Source organism: Abramis brama, assembly GCF_963993115.1.
Source record: "Abramis brama genome assembly, contig: SCAFFOLD_47, whole genome shotgun sequence".
Taxonomy (NCBI): domain Eukaryota; kingdom Metazoa; phylum Chordata; class Actinopteri; order Cypriniformes; family Leuciscidae; genus Abramis; species Abramis brama.
The window spans coordinates 372,282-389,973 of record NW_028155925.1 but is presented as its reverse complement, the minus strand read 5'-3'; positions in this window follow the sequence as shown (position 1 = coordinate 389,973).

Sequence of the window (17,692 nt, the reverse complement as noted above, 5' to 3'; positions counted from 1 at the left end):
GCTAGGGTATTCTGGGTGGTTGCTAGGGCGTTGCTAGGCAGTTGCTAGGGTGTTCTGGGTGGTTGCTATGGTGTTGCTAGGCAGTTGCTATGGTATTCTGGGTGGATGCTAGGGCGTTGCTAGGGTGTTCTGGGTGGTTGCTAGGCAGTTGCTAGGTGTTCTGGGTGGTTACTAGGCAGTTGCTAGGTGGTTGCTAGGGTATTCTTGGTGGTTGCTAGGGCGTTGCTAGGTGGTTGCTAGGGTGTTCTGGGTGGTTGCTATGGTGTTGCTAGGCAGTTGCTAGGAGTTCTGGGTGGTTGCTAGGCAGTTGCTAGGTGTTCTGGGTGGTTGCTAGGTGTTCTGGGTGGTTGCTAGGCAGTTGCTAGGTGTTCTGGGTGGTTGCTAGGCAGTTGCTAGGGTGTTCTGGGTGCTTGCTAGAGTTTTTTGTGGTTACTAGAGCATTTCTAGACGTTGCTAGGGTGTTCAGGGTGGTTGCTAAGGTGTTTTTGTTAGTTGCTATGGTGTTACTAGGTGGTTGGTAGTTGTCAAATATGGTTACTATGGAGTTTTTATAGAGTTCTTAAAATCTTTAATAACGAGTGCCTTCAGTACGGCACGAGGCCTGCGGCCTCGTGCCTATGGCCGAATAGGCACAAGCATGGAGCGATATCGCAAGGCCATGAGAGTAAAATTGCTTTAAAAAAATAAAAAAATAATAAAAAAATGTTTTTTTTTGGTTTAGGGTGGTTGCTAGGGAGCTCTTAGTGGTTGCTAGGGTGCTGAAACTGGTTGCTAGGGTGTGGCTATGAAGATTTTAGGCCATTACTTATTGGCTGCTTGATAATATAAATCCTCTGAGGGAGAGAGAGAGGGAGAGACGCAGGGGTGTCAGGCCCTTTGGAGTCTGTGTGTGTGAAAACGTCGGTTGGGATTCAAATATTTTTAGAACTCCCAATGTAAAGTCAATGGGGATTTTTTGGCCGCTTTTTCGTCCGCTGTGCGAACATCGTACACCCGATCGCTTAGAAAAGTCATAGCACACCTCTCCTCAATGAGCCGGTCGATTTGACACCTCACTCAGGGGTCTGTGACAAACGGTGCGGGGCGAGTTACGCGCCAAACTTTGTGTGGAATAAGTATGAGCAATAACAATAGTGTTGCTTTGAAAAGCACCACTAATAACTAGAATGTACATTTCCTGAAGAAAATATGAAGTGGTGCTTGCAGTGGCAAAACTCGCCACTGGGCAGATGCTAACACAATTGACATGTTGTGATACCATGATATACCACATTTTAGCATTATTTACCACGATTTACCATGTTTCTAAGATGATGTACTACGATTTACCACATTCCAGCATGATTTACTATGATTAACATGTTGTTAGAATGATGCTAGCAGAATTAGAATGTTGTTAGCATGATTAGCATGTTAGTTGGATGATGCTAGCATGATTAGCATGTTGCTAGCATGCTTTTAACAAGATGCTAGCATGATTAGCATGTTGCTAGCATTCTTTTAACAAGATGCTAACATGATTAGCATTTTGCTAACATGTTTTTAGCTAGATGCTAACAGGATTAGCATGTTGCTAGCATTATGCTAGCTTGAATAACATGTTGTTAACATGATGCTAGCTTGATTAGCATGTTGCTAGCTTGATTAGCATGTTGGTAGCATGATGCTAGCATGATTAACATGATGCTAGCTTGATTAGCATTATGTTAACATGATGCTAGCTTGATTAGCATGTTGATAGCATGATGCTAACATGATTAGCATTTTGTTAGCATGCTTTTAACAAGATGTTAGCATGATTAGCATTTTGCTAGCATGTTTTTAGCTAGATGCTAACATGATTAGCATGTTGATAGCATGATGCTAGCTTGATTAGCATGTTGGTAGCATAATGCTAGCATGATTAGCATGTTGGTAGCATAATGCTAGCATGATTAGCATGTTGTTAGCATGATGCTAACATGATTAGCATGTTGTTAGCATGATGCTAGCTTGATTAGCATGATTAGCATGTTGGTAGCATAATGCTAGCATGATTAGCATGTTGTTAGCATGATGCTAACATGATTAGCATGTTGTTAGCATGATGCTAGCTTGATTAGCATGTTGCTAGCATGATGCTAGCTTGATTAGCATGTTTTGCTAACATGATGCTAGCATGATTAGCATGTTGCTAGCATGTTTTTAACAAGATGCTGTTGCCAGGTGGTTGCTAGGGTGTTCTGGGTGGTTGCTATGGTGTTGCTAGGCAGTTGCTAAGGTGTTCTGGGTGGTTGCTAGGCAGTTGCTAGGGTATTCTTGGTGGTTGCTAGGGTGTTCTGGGTGGTTGCTATGGTGTTGCTAGGCAGTTGCTATGGTATTCTGGGTGGATGCTAGGGCGTTGCTAGGCAGTTGCTAGGGTGTTCTAGGTGGTTGCTAGGTGTTCTGGGTGGTTGCTAGGCAGTTGCTAGGGTGTTCTGGGTGGTTACTAGAGCATTTCTAGACATTGCTAGGTGTTCTGGGTGGTTGCTAGGCAGTTGCTAGGGTGTTCTAGGTGGTTGCTAGGTGTTCTGGGTGGTTGCTAGGCAGTTGCTAGGGTGTTCAGGGTGGTTGCTAGAGTTTTTTGGTGGTTACTAGAGCATTTCTAGACGTTGCTAGGGTGTTCTGGGTGGTTGCTAGGCAGTTGCTAGGGTGTTTTGGGTGGTTGCGAGTGCCTTCAGTACGGCACTCGGCCTCCGGCCTCGTGCCTATGGCTGAATAGGGTGTTCTGGGTGGTTGCGAGTGCCTTCAGTACGGCACTCGGCCTGCGGCCTCGTGCCTATGGCCGAATAGGCACAAGCATGGAGCGATATCGCAAGGCCACAAGAGTAAAATTGCTTTAAAAAATATAAAAAAAATTAAAAAATGTTTTTTTTTGGTTTAGGGTGGTTGCTAGGGAGCTCTTAGTGGTTGCTAGGGTGCTGAAACTGGTTGCTAGGGTGTGGCTATGAAGATTTTAGGCCATAACTTATTGGCTGCTTGATAATATAAATCCTCTGAGGGAGAGAGAGAGGGAGAGATGCAGGGGTGTCAGGCCCTTTGGAGTGGTGTGTGTGTGAAAACGTTGGTTGGGATTCAAATATTTTTAGAACTCCCAATGTAAAGTCAATGGGACTTTTTTGGCTGCTTTTTCGTCCGCTGTGCGAACATCGTACACCCGATCGCTTAGAAAAGTCATAGCACACCTCTCCTCAATGAGCCGGTCGATTTGACACCTCATTCATGGGTCTGTGACAAACGGTGCGGGGCGAGTTACGCGCCAAACTTTGTCCAGAATAATAATAATAACTAGAATGTACATTTCCTGAAGAAAATGTGAAGTGGTGCTTGCAGTGGCAAAACTCGCCACTCGGTTGCTAGGGTGTTGTACATGATTGCATACAAGCCAACAACCATGTCTGTACGATGTTCTGGTGCAGAGATATGGCTTATTCATGTTGTTCAGGTGGTTGCTAGGGTGTTCTGTGTGGTTGCTAGGGTATTCTGGGTGGTTGCTATGGTGTTCTGGGTGGTTGCATGGTGTTGCTAGGCGGTTGCTAGGGTATTCTGGGTGGTTGCTAGGGCGTTGCTAGGGTATTCTGGGTGGTTGCTATGGTGTTGCTAGGCGGTTGCTAGGGTATTCTGGGTGGTTGCTATGGTGTTGCTAGGCGGTTGCTAGGGTATTATGGGTGGTTGCTAGGCGGTTGCTAGGGTATTCTTGGTGGTTGCTAGGGCGTTGCTAGGCAGTTGCTAGGGTGTTCTGGGTGGTTGCTATGGTGTTGCTAGGCGGGTGCTAGGGTATTCTAGGTGGTTGCTACGGCGTTGCTAGGCAGTTGCTAGGGTGTTCTGGGTGGTTGCTATGGTGTTGCTAGGCGGTTGCTAAGGTGTTCTGGGTGGTTGCTAGGGCGTTGCTAGGCAGTTGCTAGGGTATTCTGGGTGGTTGCTAGGCGGTTGCTAGGGTATTCTTGGTGGTTGCTAGGGCGTTGCTAGGCAGTTGCTAGGGTGTTCTGGGTGGTTGCTATGGTGTTGCTAGGGTATTCTGGGTTGTTGCTAGGGCGTTGCTAGGCAGTTGCTAGGGTGTTCTGGGTGGTTGTTATGGTGTTGCTAGGCGGTTGCTAGGGTATTCTGGTGGTTGCTAGGGCGTTGCTAGGCAGTTGCTAGGGTATTCTGGGTGGTTGCTATGGTGTTGCTAGGCGGTTGCTAGGGTATTCTGGGTGGTTGCTAGGGTATTCTTGGTGGTTGCTAGGCAGTTGCTAGGGTATTCTGGGTGGTTGCTAGGGCGTTGCTAGGCAGTTGCTAGGGTGTTCTGGGTGGTTGCTATGGTGTTGTTAGGCAGTTGCTATGGTATTCTGGGTGGATGCTAGGGCGTTGCTAGGGTGTTCTGGGTGGTTGCTAGGCAGTTGCTAGGTGTTCTGGGTGGTTACTAGGCAGTTGCTAGGTGTTCTGGGTGGTTGCTAGGCAGTTGCTAGGATGTTCTGGGTGGTTGCTAGAGTTTTTTGCTGGTTACTAGAGCATTTCTAGACGTTGCTAGGGTGTTCAGGATGGTTGCTAAGGTATTTTTTTAGTTGCTATGATGTTACTAGGTGGTTGGTAGTTGTCAAAGATGGTTACTATGGAGTTTTTATAGAGTAATTAAAATCTTTAATAACGAGTGCCTTCTGTACGGCACTCGGCCTGCGGCCTCGTGCCTATGGTCGAATAGGCACAAGCATGGAGCAATATCGCAAGGCCACGAGTGTAATATTGCATTAAAAAATACAAAAAAATAAAAAAAAATTTTTTTTTTGGTTTAGGGTGGTTGCTAGGGAGCTCTTAGTGGTTGCTAGGGTGCTGAAACTGGTTGCTAGGGTGTGGCTATGAAGATTTTAGGCCATAACTTATTGGCTGCTTGATAATATAAATCCTCTGAGGGAGAGAGAGAGGGAGAGACGCAGGGGTGTCAGGCCCTTTGGAGTGGTGTGTGTGTGAAAACGTCGGTTGGGATTCAAATATTTTTAGAACTCCCAATGTAAAGTCAATGGGACTTTTTTGGCCGCTTTTTCGTCCGCTGTGCGAACATCGTACACCCGATCGCTTAGAAAAGTCATAGCACACCTCTCCTCAATGAGCCGGTCGATTTGATGCCTCACTCAAAGGTCTGTGACAAACGGTGCGGGGCGAGTTTCGCGCCAAACTTTGTCCAGAATAATAAGAATAAGAATAATAACTAGAATGTACATTTCCTGAAGAAAATGTGAAGTGGTGCTTGCAGTGGCAAAACTCGCCACTCGGTTGCTAGGGTGCGGTTAGCTAGATTTTAGCAAGATGATAACAAAATTAACATGATAAGCATGTGACTAACATAATGCTAGCACCATGTTAGCATGATTAGCATATTGCTAGCATGATTATTATGTTGCTAGGATGATGCTAGCATGCTTTTACCATGTGGCTAGCATAGTTTACCATGATTTACCATAGTTTACCATGATTTACCATAGCTTACCATGATTTACTATAGTATACCATGATTTACCATGTTCAAGTATGATTTACTGATTCAAGCATGATTTACCATAGTTTACCATGATTTACCACGATTTACCATAGTTTACCATGATTAACTATAGTATACCATGATTTACCATGTTGAAGTATGATTTACTGATTCTAGCATGATTTAGCATTGTTTACCATGATTTACCACGATTTACCATAGTTTACCATGATTTACTATAGTATACCACGATTTACCATGTTCAAGTATAATTTACTGATTCTAGCATGATTTACCATAGTTTACCATGATTTACCATAGTTTACCACGATTTACCATAGTTTACCATGATTTACCATATACCATAGTTTACCATGATTTACCATAGTTTACCATGATTTCCCACGATTTACCATAGTTTACCATGATTTACTATAGTATACCATGATTTACCATGTTCAAGTATGATTTACTGATTCTAGCATGATTTACCATAGTTTACCATGATTTACCATAGTTTACCATTATTTACCACGATTTACCATAGTTTACCATGATTTACCATAGTTTACCATGATTTACCACGATTTACCACGATTTACCGTAGTTTACCATGATTTACTATAGTATACCATGATTTACCATGTTCAAGTATGATTTACTGATTCTAGCATTATTTATCATAGTTTACCATGATTTACCATGATTTACTATAGTATACCAGATTTACCATAGTTTACCATGATTTACCATGATTTACCATAGTTTACTATGATTTACTATAGTAGACCATGATTTACCATGTTCAAGTATGATTTACTGATTCTAGCATGATTTACCATAGTTTACCATGCTTTTCCATAGTTTACCATGATTTACCATAGTTTACCATGATTTACCATGATTTACCATAGTTTACCATAGTTTACCATGATTTACTATAGTATACCATGATTTACCATGTTCAAGTATGATTTACTGATTCAAGCATGGTTTACCATAGTTTACCACGATTTACTATAGTTTACCATGATTTACTATAGTATACCATGATTTACCATGTTCAAGTATGATTTACTGATTCTAGCATGATATACCATAGTTTACCATGATTTACCATAGTTTACCATGATTTACTATAGTATACCATGATATACCATGTTCAAGTATGATTTACTGATTCTAGCATGATTTACCATAGTTTACCATGATTTACCATAGTTTAACATGATTTACCATAGTTTACCATGATTTACTATAGTATACCATGATTTACCATGTTCAAGTATGATTTACTATGATTCTAGCATGATTCACCATAGTTTACCATGATTTACCACGATTTACCATAGTTTACTATGATTTACTATAGTATACCATGATTTACCATGTTTTAGTATGATTTACTATGATTCTAGGATGATTTACCATAGTTTACCATGATTTAGTCAAAAGAGCCAAGTCCCATCTCTATACTATGTTTTGATGCAGAGATATACGTTTTGCTAAACGGTTGCTAGGGTACTCTTTTTGGTTGTTATGGAGTTGCTTGACAGCTGCCAATGATGAAACTGCAAAGGCTTCTTGACACTTTGAATGATATAAACCAACTCCCATGCCTCTGTGACATTCAGAATGGAAGATATCCCTCTTTGGATTTTGGTTGCTAAGGTGCTCGACAATGGTTGCTATGGAGGGGCCAGGAAGTGTTGAGGTGATTCATGATTGGCCGTTTGCTGCCCCGAGTCAAATGAGACCACCCTCGTGTTTGTATGACAATTCAGTCTGGAGATATCCCTTTGATCTATTTCAATGGAAGTCTATGGGACTTGTTGCTAAGGTTCTCTAAATGGTTGCTAGGGCGTGGCTTGATAGCTTCACAATGAGCCTGAGAGACTGATTGGTCGTCTGAGTAAAATGAGCCCGCCCCCTTGTCTCTATGACACTGTGATCCAGAGCTACGTTCAATAGAAAATCCCTATGCAATTTACCATAGTAGGAAAAGCATGTGTGTTTCACGGGACGTTCCTTCCCCATAGTAAGTCAATGGGGCAACTTTGGGCAGCTCCTGCCCCCCAGGGGTGCAACTTTTACCCCATTGTGAGGTATGCTCTTACAGAGCCTGTTAGCCTCTTCAAATGTGGCAAATCACACGTTTCTGCGAAATCCTCGCTCCGAGCTACGAGTGCTCAAAGTTCGTCGCAATGTTAAGTCATTGGGACTTTTTGGGCCGCTTTTTCACCCCTGGGGCGAACACCGCCCCCCCGATCGCTTATAAAAGTCATAGCACACCTCTCCTCAATGAGCCAGTCGATTTGACACCTCATTCATGAATCTGTGACAAACGGTGCGGGACGAGTTACGCGCCAAACTTTGTGTGGAATAATAATAAAAAGAAGAATAATAATAAGTATGAGCAATAACAATAGTGATGCCTTGCTTTCAGCAAGCACCACTAACTAGAATGTACATTTCCTGAAGAAAATGTGAAGTGGTGCTTACAGTGGCAAAATTCACCACTGGGCAGATGCTAACACAATTAACATGTTGTGATACCATGATATACCACATTTTAGCATTATTTACCACGATTTACCATGTTTCTAAGATGATTTATTACGATTTACCACATTCCAGCATGATTTACTATGATTAACATGTTGTTAGAATGATGCTAGCAGGATTAGCATGTTGTTATCATGATTAGCATGTTGGTTGGATGATGGTAACATGATTAGCATGTTGCTAGCATGCTTTTAACAAGATGCTAGCATGATTAGCATTTTGCTAGCATGTTTTTAGCTAGATACTAACATGATTAGCATGTTGTTAACATTATGCTAGCTTGATTAGCATGTTGCTAGCATGATTAGCATGTTGCTAGCATGATGCTAGCTTGATTAGCATGTTGCTAGCATTATGCTAGCATGATTAGCATGTTGCTAGCATGATGCTAGCTTGATTAGCATGATGCTAGCATTATGCTAGCTTGATTAGCATGTTGTTAGCATGATGCTAGCTTTATTAGCATGTTGATAGCATAATGCTAGCATGATTAGCATGTTGCTAGCATGATGCTAGCTTGATTAGCATGTTGCTAGCATGATGCTAGCTTTATTAGCATGTTGGTAGCCTAATGCTAGCATGATTAGCATGTTGCTAGCATGATGCTAGCTTGATTAGCATGAGGCTAGCATTATGCTAGCTTGATTAGCATGTTGTTAGCATGATGCTAGCTTTATTGGCATGTTGGTAGCCTAATGCTAGCATGATTAGCATGTTGCTAGCATGATGCTAGCTTGATTCGCATTATGCTAGCTTGATTAGCATGTTGCTAGCATGATTAGCATGTTGCTAGCATGGTGCTAGCTTGATTAGCATGCTGCTAGCATAATGCTAGCATGATTAACATGTTGCTAGCATGATGCTAGCTTGATTAGCATGATGCTAACATTAAGCTAGCTTGATTAGCATGTTGTTAGCATGATGCTAGCTTGATTAGCATGTTGCCAGCATGTTTTTAGCAAGATGCTGTTGCCAGGTGGTTGCTAGGGTGTTCTGGGTGGTTGCTATGGTGTTGCTAGGCAGTTGCTAAGGTGTTCTGGGTGGTTGCTAGGCAGTTGCTAGGGTATTCTTGGTGGTTGCTAGGCAGTTGCTAGGGTATTCTTGGTGGTTGCTAGGGCGTTGCTAGGTGGTTGCTAGGGTGTTCTGGGTGGTTGCTATGGTGTTGCTAGGCAGTTGCTATGGTATTCTGGGTGGATACTAGGGCATTGCTAGGCAGTTGCTAGGGTGTTCTGGGTGGTTGCTAGGCAGTTGCTAGGTGTTCTAGGTGGTTGCTAGGCAGTTGCTAGGGTGTTCTGGGTGCTTGCTAGAGTTTTTTGTGGTTACTAGAGCATTTCTAGACGTTGCTATGGTGTTCAGGGTGGTTGCTAAGGTGTTTTTGTTAGTTGCTATGGTGTTACTAGGTGGTTGGTAGTTGTCAAAGATGGTTACTATGGAGTTTTTATAGAGTTCTTAAAATCTTTAATAACGAGTGCCTTCAGTACGGCACGAGGCCTGCGGCCTCGTGCCTATGGCCGAATAGGCACAAGCATGGAGCGATATCGCAAGGCCACGAGAGTAAAATTGCTTTAAAAAATAAAAAAAATGTAAAAAAATGTTTTTTTTTGGTTTAGGGTGGTTGCTAGGGAGCTCTTAGTGGTTGCTAGGGTGCTGAAACTGGTTGCTATGGTGTGGCTATGAAGATTTTAGGCCATTACTTATTGGCTGCTTGATAATATAAATCCTCTGAGGGAGAGAGAGAGGGAGAGACGCAGGGGTGTCAGGCCCCTTGGAGTCTGTGTGTGTGAAAACGTCGGTTGGGATTCAAATATTTTTAGAACTCCCAATGTAAAGTCAATGGGACTTTTTTGGCCGCTTTTTCGTCCGCTGTGCGAACATCGTACACCCGATCGCTTAGAAAAGTCATAGCACACCTCTCCTCAACGAGCCGCTCGATTTGACGCCTCACTCAGGGGTCTGTGACAAACGGTGCGGGGCGCATTACGCGCCAAACTTTTGTCCAGAATAATAAAAAGAAGTAAAAGAATAATAATAAGTATGAGCAATAACAATAGTGATGCTTTCAAAAAAGCACCACTAATAATAAGTATGAGCAATAACAATAGTGATGCTTTTAAAAAAGCACCACTAATAACTAGAATGTACATTTCCTGAAGAAAATGTGAAGTGGTGCTTGCAGTGGCAGTACTCGCCACTCGGTTGCTAGAGTGTGGTACATGATTGCATACAAGCCAACAAACATGTCTGTACGATGTTCTGGTGCTGAGATATGGCTTATTCATGTTGTTCAGGTGGTTGCTAGGGTGTTCTTTGTGGTTGCTAGGGCTTTGCTAGGTGGTTGCTAGGGTGTTCTGGGTGGTTGCTATGGTGTAGCTAGGCGGTTGCTAGGGTATTCTGGGTGGTTGCAAGGGCGTTGCTAGGCAGTTGCTAGGGTGTTCTGGGTAGTTGCTATGGAGTTGCTATGCGGTTGCTAGGGTATTCTGGGTGGTTGCTATGGTGTTGCTAGGTGGTTGCTAGGGTATTCTGGGTGGTTGCTAGGGCGTTGCTAGGCGGTTGCTAGGGTATTCTGGGTGGTTGCTATGGTGTTGCTAGGCGGTTGCTAGGGTATTCTGGGTGGTTGCTAGGGCATTGCTAGGCGGTTGCTAGGGTATTCTGGGTGGTTGCTATGGTGTTGCTAGGCGGTTGCTAGGGTATTCTGGGTGGTTGCTAGGGCATTGCTAGGCGGTTGCTAGGGTGTTCTGGGTGGTTGCTATGGTGTTGCTAGGTGGTTGCTAGGGTATTCTGGGTGGTTGCTAGGGCGTTGCTAGGCAGTTGTTAGGGTATTCTGGGTGGTTGCTATGGTGTTGCTAGGCGGTTGCTAGGGTATTCTGGGGTGTTGCTAGGGCTTTGCTAGGCGGTTGCTAGGGTGTTCTGGGTGGTTGCTAGGCGGTTGCTAGGGTGTTCTGGGTGGTTGCTATGGTGTTGCTAGGGTGTTCTGGGTGGTTGTTAGGCAGTTGCTAGGGTATTTTGGGTGGTTGCTAGGGCGTTGCTAGGCAGTTGCTAGGGTGTTCTGGGTGGTTGTTATGGTGTTGCTAGGCGGTTGCTAGGGTGTTCTGGGTGGTTGCTAGGCGGTTGCTAGGGTGTTCTGGGTGGTTGCTATGGTGTTGCCAGGCGGTTGCTAGGGTGTTCTGGGTGGTTGTTAGGCAGTTGCTAGGGTATTTTGGGTGGTTGCTAGGGCGTTGCTAGGCAGTTGCTAGGGTATTCTTAGTGGTTGCTATGGTGTTGCTAGGTGGTTGCTAGGGTATTCTGGGTGGTTGCTAGGGCGTTGCTAGGCAGTTGTTAGGGTATTCTGGGTGGTTGCTATGGTGTTGCTAGGCGGTTGCTAGGGTATTCTGGGGTGTTGCTAGGGCTTTGCTAGGCGGTTGCTAGGGTATTCTGGGTGGTTGCTAGGCGGTTGCTAGGGTGTTCTGGGTGGTTGCTATGGTGTTGCTAGGCGTTTGCTAGGGTGTTCTGGGTGGTTGTTAGGCAGTTGCTAGGGTATTTTGGGTGGTTGCTAGGGCGTTGCTAGGCAGTTGCTAGGGTGTTCTGGGTGGTTGTTATGGTGTTGCTAGGCGGTTGCTAGGGTATTCTGGGTGGTTGCTAGGGCGTTGCTAGGCAGTTGCTAGGGTGTTCTGGGTGGTTGCTATGGTGTTGCTAGGTGGTTGGTAGGGTATTTTTGGTGGTTGCTAGGGAGTTGCTAGGCAGTTGCTAGGGTGTTCAGGGCGGTTGCTAAGGTATTATGGGTGGTTACTATGGTGTTACTAAGTGGTTGGTAGTTGTCACAGATGATTACTATTGGAGTTCTTAGCATTTTCTTGGCATGATTTAGCACTTACTAATTGCTATTAGCATGTAGCTATTCACAGCTAGCATGTGTAGCATGTTGGAATTCCTCTTTGCTAGCATGAGTCAAAAGATACAACCCCCATCTCTATACGATGTTCTGATGCAGAGAAATAGGTCTTGCAAAATGGTTGCTAAGGTACTTTGTTTGGTTGCTAGGGAGTGGCTTGGCAGCTGCCAATCATGAAACTCTAAAGGCTGCTTGTCAGTATGAATGATATAAACCAACTCCCATTCCTCTGTGACATTCAGAATGAAAGATATCCCTCTATGGATTTTGGTTGCTAAGGTGCTTGACAATGGTTACTAGGGCGGGGCTAGCAAGTGTTGTGGTGTCTCATGAATGGCTGTTTGCTGCCCTGAGTCAAACTTGTCTTAACCCCATCTCTTTATGATGTTCTTATGCAGAGAAATAGGTCTTGCAAAATGGTTGCTAGGGTACTCTGTTTGGTTGCTATGGAGTTGCTTGGCAGCTGCCAATGATGAAACTGCAAAGGCTTCTTGTCACTATGAATGATCTAAACCAACTCCCATGCCTCTGTGACATTCAGAATGGAAGATATCCCTCTAGGATTTTGGTTGCTAAGGTGCTCGACAATGGTTGCTAGGGAGAGGCTAGGAAGTGTTGAGGTGATTCATGATTGGCTGTTTGCTGCCCCGAGTCAACTGAGACCACCCCCATGTTTCTATGACAATTCAGTCCAGAGATATCCCTTTGATCTCTTTCAATTGAAGTCTATGGGACTTGTTGCTAAGGTGCTCTAAATGGTTGCTAGGGCGTGGCTTGATAGCTTCACAATGATCCTTAGAGACTGATTGGTCGTCTGAGTAAAATGAGCCCGCCCCCTTGTCTGTCTGACACTGTGATCCAGAGCTACGTTCAATACAATATCCCTATGCAATGTGTAGGACGGCCCATTTCATGGGACGCTCCTGCCCCCCAGGGGTGCAACTTTTACCCCATTGTGAGGTATGTTCTTACAGAGCCTGTCAGCCTCTTCAAATGTGGCAAATCACACGTTTCTCCGAAATCCTCGCTCAGAGCTACGAGTGCTCAAAGTTCGTCGCAATGTTAAGTCAATGGGACTTTTTGGGCCGCTTTTTCGCCCCTGGGGCGAGCACCGCCCCCCCGATCGCTTATAAAAGTCATAGCACACCTCTCCTCAATGAGCCGGTCGATTTGACACCTCACTCAGGGGTCTGTGACAAATGGTGCGGGGCGCATTACGCGCCAAACTTTTGTCCGGAATAATAATAAAAAGAATAAGAATAATAAGTATGAGCAACTAGAATGTACATTTCCTGAAGAAAATGTGAAGTGGTGCTTGCAGTGGCAAAACTCGCCACTCGGTTGCTAGGGTGTTGTACATGATTGCATATGAGCCAACAACCATGTCTGTACGATGTTGTGGAGCTGAAATATGGCTTCTATATGTTGCAATATGGTTGCTAGGTGGCTCTAAATGGTTGCTAGGGTGTGAATACACAGTTACCATGGTGATATTTACAGACTGTTTTCCAACTGAAACTAATGAGCCAACCCCCATCTCTATACGATGTTCTGATGCAGAGATATACGTTTTGCTAAACGGTTGCTAGGGTACTCTATTTGGTTGCTAGTGAGTGGCTTGTCAGCTGCCAATGATGAAACTCCAAAGGCTTCTTGTCACTATGAATGATATAAACCAACTCCCATGCCTCTGCGACATTCAGAATGGAAGATATGCCTCTTTGGATTTTGGTTGCTAGGGTACTCTGTTTGGTTGCTATGGAGTTACTTGGCAGCTGCCAATGATGCAATTCCAAAGGCTTCTTGTCACTATGAATGATATAAACCAACTTCCATGCCTCTGTGACATTCAGAATGGAAGATATCCCTCTTTGGATGTTAGTTGCTAGGGTACTCTGTTTGGTTGCTAGGGAGTGGCTTGGCAGCTGCCAATCATGAAACTCCAAAGGCTGCTTGTCAGTATGAATGATATAAACCAACTCCCATGTCTCTGTGACATTCAGAATGGAAGATATGCCTCTTTGGATTTTGGTTGCTAGGGTACTCTGTTTGGTTGCTAGGGAGTGGCTTGTCAGCTGCCAATGATGAAATTCCAAAGGCTTCTTGTCAGTATGAATGATATAATCCAACTCCCATGCCTCTGTGACATTCAGAATGGAAGATATGCCTCTTTGGATTTTGGTTGCTATGGTACTCTGTTTGGTTGCTATGGAGTTACTTGGCAGCTGCCAATGATGCAATTCCAAAGGCTTCTTGTCACTATGAATGATATAAACCAACTCCCATGCCTCTGTGACATTCAGAATGGAAGATATCCCTCTTTGGATTTTGGTTGCTAGGGTACTCTGTTTGGTTGCTAGGGAGTGTCTTGGCAGCTGCCAATCATGAAACTCAAAGGCTGCTTGTCAGTATGAATGATATAAACCAACTCCCATGCCTCTGCGACATTCAGAATGGAAGATATCCGTCTTTGGATTTTGGTTGCTAGGGTACTCTGTTTGGTTGCTAGGGAGTGGCTTGGCAGCTGCCAATCATGAAACTCCAAAGGCTTCTTGTCACTACGAATGATATAAACCAACTCCCATGCCTCTGCATTATTCAGAATGGGAGATATCCTTCTTTGGATTTTGGTTGCTAGGGTACTCTGTTTGGTTGCTATGGAGTGGCTTGGCAGCTGCCATTTATGAAACTGCAAAGGCTTCTTGTCACTATGAATGATATAAACCAACTCCCATTTATCTGTGACATTCAGAATGGAAGATATCCCTCTTTGAATTTTGGTTGCTAGGGTACTCTGTTTGGTTGCTAGGGAGTGGCTTGTCAGCTGCCAATCATGAAACTCCAAAGGCTTCTTGTCACTATGAATGATATAAACCAACTCCCATGCCTCTGTGACATTCAGAATGGAAGATATCCCTCTTTGTATTTTGGTTGCTAAGGTGCTCGACAATGGTTGCTAGGGCGGGGCTTGGAAGTGTTGAGGTGATTCATGATTGGCTGTTTGCTGCCCCGAGTCAAATGAGACCACCCCCACGTTTCTATGACAATTCAGTCTGGAGATATCTCTTTGAACTCTTTCAATGGAAGTCTATGGAACTTGTTGCTAAGGGGCTCTAAATGGTTGCTAGGGCGTGGCTTGATAGCTTCACAATGATCCTGAGAGACTGATTGGTCGTCTGAGTAAAATGAGGCCTCCCCCTTGTCTCTATGACACTGTGATCCAGAGCTACGTTCAATACAAAGTCCCTATGCAATTTACCATAGTAGGAAAAGCATGTGTGTTTCATGGGACGTTCCTTCCCCATAGTAAGTCAATGGGGCAACTTTGGGCATCTCCTGCCCCCCAGGGGTGCAACTTTTACCCCATTGTGAGGTATGTTCTTACAGAGCCTGTTAGCCTCTTCAAATGTGGCAAATCACACGTTTCTGCGAAATCCTCGCTCAGAGCTACGTGTGGTCAAAGTTCGTCTCAATGTTAAGTCAATGGGACTTTTTTGGCCGCTTTTTCGCCCCTGGGGCGAACACCGCACCCCCGATCGCTTATAAAAGTCATAGCACACCTCTCCTTAATGAGCCGGTCGATTTGACACCTCACTCAGGGGTCTGTGACAAACGGTGCGGGGCGAGTTACGCGCCAAACTTTTGTCCAGAATAATAAAAAGAATAATAATAAGTATGAGCAATAACAATAGTGATGCCTTGCTTTCAGCAAGCACCACTAATAACAATAGTGATGCCTTGCTTTCAGCAAGCACCACTAACTAGAATGTACATTTCCTGAAGAAAATGTGAAGTGGTGCTTGCAGTGGCAAAACTCACCACTGGGCAGATGCTAACACAATTAACATGTTGTGATACCATGATATACCACGTTTTAGCATTATTTACCACGATTTACCATGTTTCTAAGATGATTTACTACGATTTACCACATTCCAGCATGATTTTCTATGATTAACATGTCGTTAGAATGATGCTAGCAGGATTAGCATGTTGTTAGCATGATTAGCATGTTGGTTGGATGATGCTAGCATGATTAGCATGTTGCTAGTATGCTTTTAACAAGATGCTAGCATGATTAGCATTTTGATAGCATGTTTTTAGCTAGATGCTAACATGATTAGCATGTTGCTAGCATTATGCTAGCTTGATTAGCATGTTGCTAGCATAATGCTAGCATGATTAGCATGTTGCTAGCATGATGCTAGCATTATGCTAGCTTGATTAGCATGTTGGTAGCATGATGCTAGCATGATTAGCATGTTGCTAGCATGATGCTAGCTTGATTAGCATGTTGCTAGCATGATGTTAGCATGATTAGCATGTTGCTAGCTTGATTAGCATGTTGCTAGCATGATGCTAGCTTGATTAGCATGATGCTAGCTTGATTAGCATGTTGCTAGCATGATGATAGCATGATTAGCATGTTGCTAGCATGATGCTAACATTATGCTAGCTTGATTAGCATGTTGCTAGCATGATGCTAGCTTTATTAGCATGTTGGTAGCATGATGCTAGCTTGTTTAGCATGTTGCTAGCATGATGCTAGCATGATTAGCATGTTGGTAGCATGATGCTAGCTTGATTAGCATGTTGCTAGCATGATGCTAGCTTGATTAGCATGATGCTAGCTTGATTAGCATGATGCTAGCATGATGCTAGCATGATAAGCATGTTGCTAGCATGATGCTAGCATGATAAGCATGTTGCCAGGTGGTTGCTAGGGTGTTCTGGGTGGTTGCTATGGTGTTGCTAGGCAGTTGCTAAGGTGTTCTGGGTGGTTGCTAGGCAGTTGCTAGGGTATTCTTGGTTGTTGCTAGGGCGTTGCTAGGTGGTTGCTAGGGTGTTCTGGGTGGTTGCTATGGTGTTGCTAGGCAGTTGCTATGGTATTCTGGGTGGATGCTAGGGTGTTGCTAGGCAGTTGCTATGGTATTCTGGGTGGTTGCTATGGTGTTGCTAAGCAGTTGCTAAGGTGTTCTGGGTGGTTGCTAGGCAGTTGCTAGGGTATTCTTGGTGGTTGCTAGGGCGTTGCTAGGTGGTTGCTAGGGTGTTCTGGGTGCTTGCTAGAGTTTTTTGTGGTTACTAGAGCATTTCTAGACGTTGGTAGGGTGTTCAGGGTGGTTGCTAATGTGTTTTTGTTAGTTGCTATGGTGTTACTAGGTGGTTGGTAGTTGTCAAATATGGTTACTATGGAGTTTTTATAGAGTTCTTAAAATCTTTAATAACGAGTGCCTTCTGTACGGCACTCGGCCTGCGGCCTCGTGCCTATGGCCGAATAGGCACAAGCATGGAGCGATATCGCAAGGCCACGAGAGTAAAATTGCTTTAAAAAATAAAAAAAAAATAAAAAAATGTTTTTTTTTGGTTTAGGGTGGTTGCTAGGGAGCTCTTAGTGGTTGCTAGGGTGCTGAAACTGGTTGCTAGGGTGTGGCTATGAAGATTTTAGGCCATAACTTATTGGCTGCTTGATAATATAAATCCTCTGAGGGAGAGAGAGAGGGAGAGACGCAGGGGTGTCAGGCCCTTTGGAGTCTGTGTGTGTGAAAACGTCGGTTGGGATTCAAATATTTTTAGAACTCCCCATGTAAAGTCAATGGGACTTTTTTGGCCGCTTTTTCGTCCGCTGTGCGAACATCGTACACCCGATCGCTTAGAAAAGTCATAGCACACCTCTCCTCAATGAGGCGGTCGATTTGACACCTCACTCAGGGGTCTGAGACAAACGATGCGGGGCGCATTACGCGCCAAACTTTGTCCAGAATAATAAGAAGAAGAACTAGAATGTA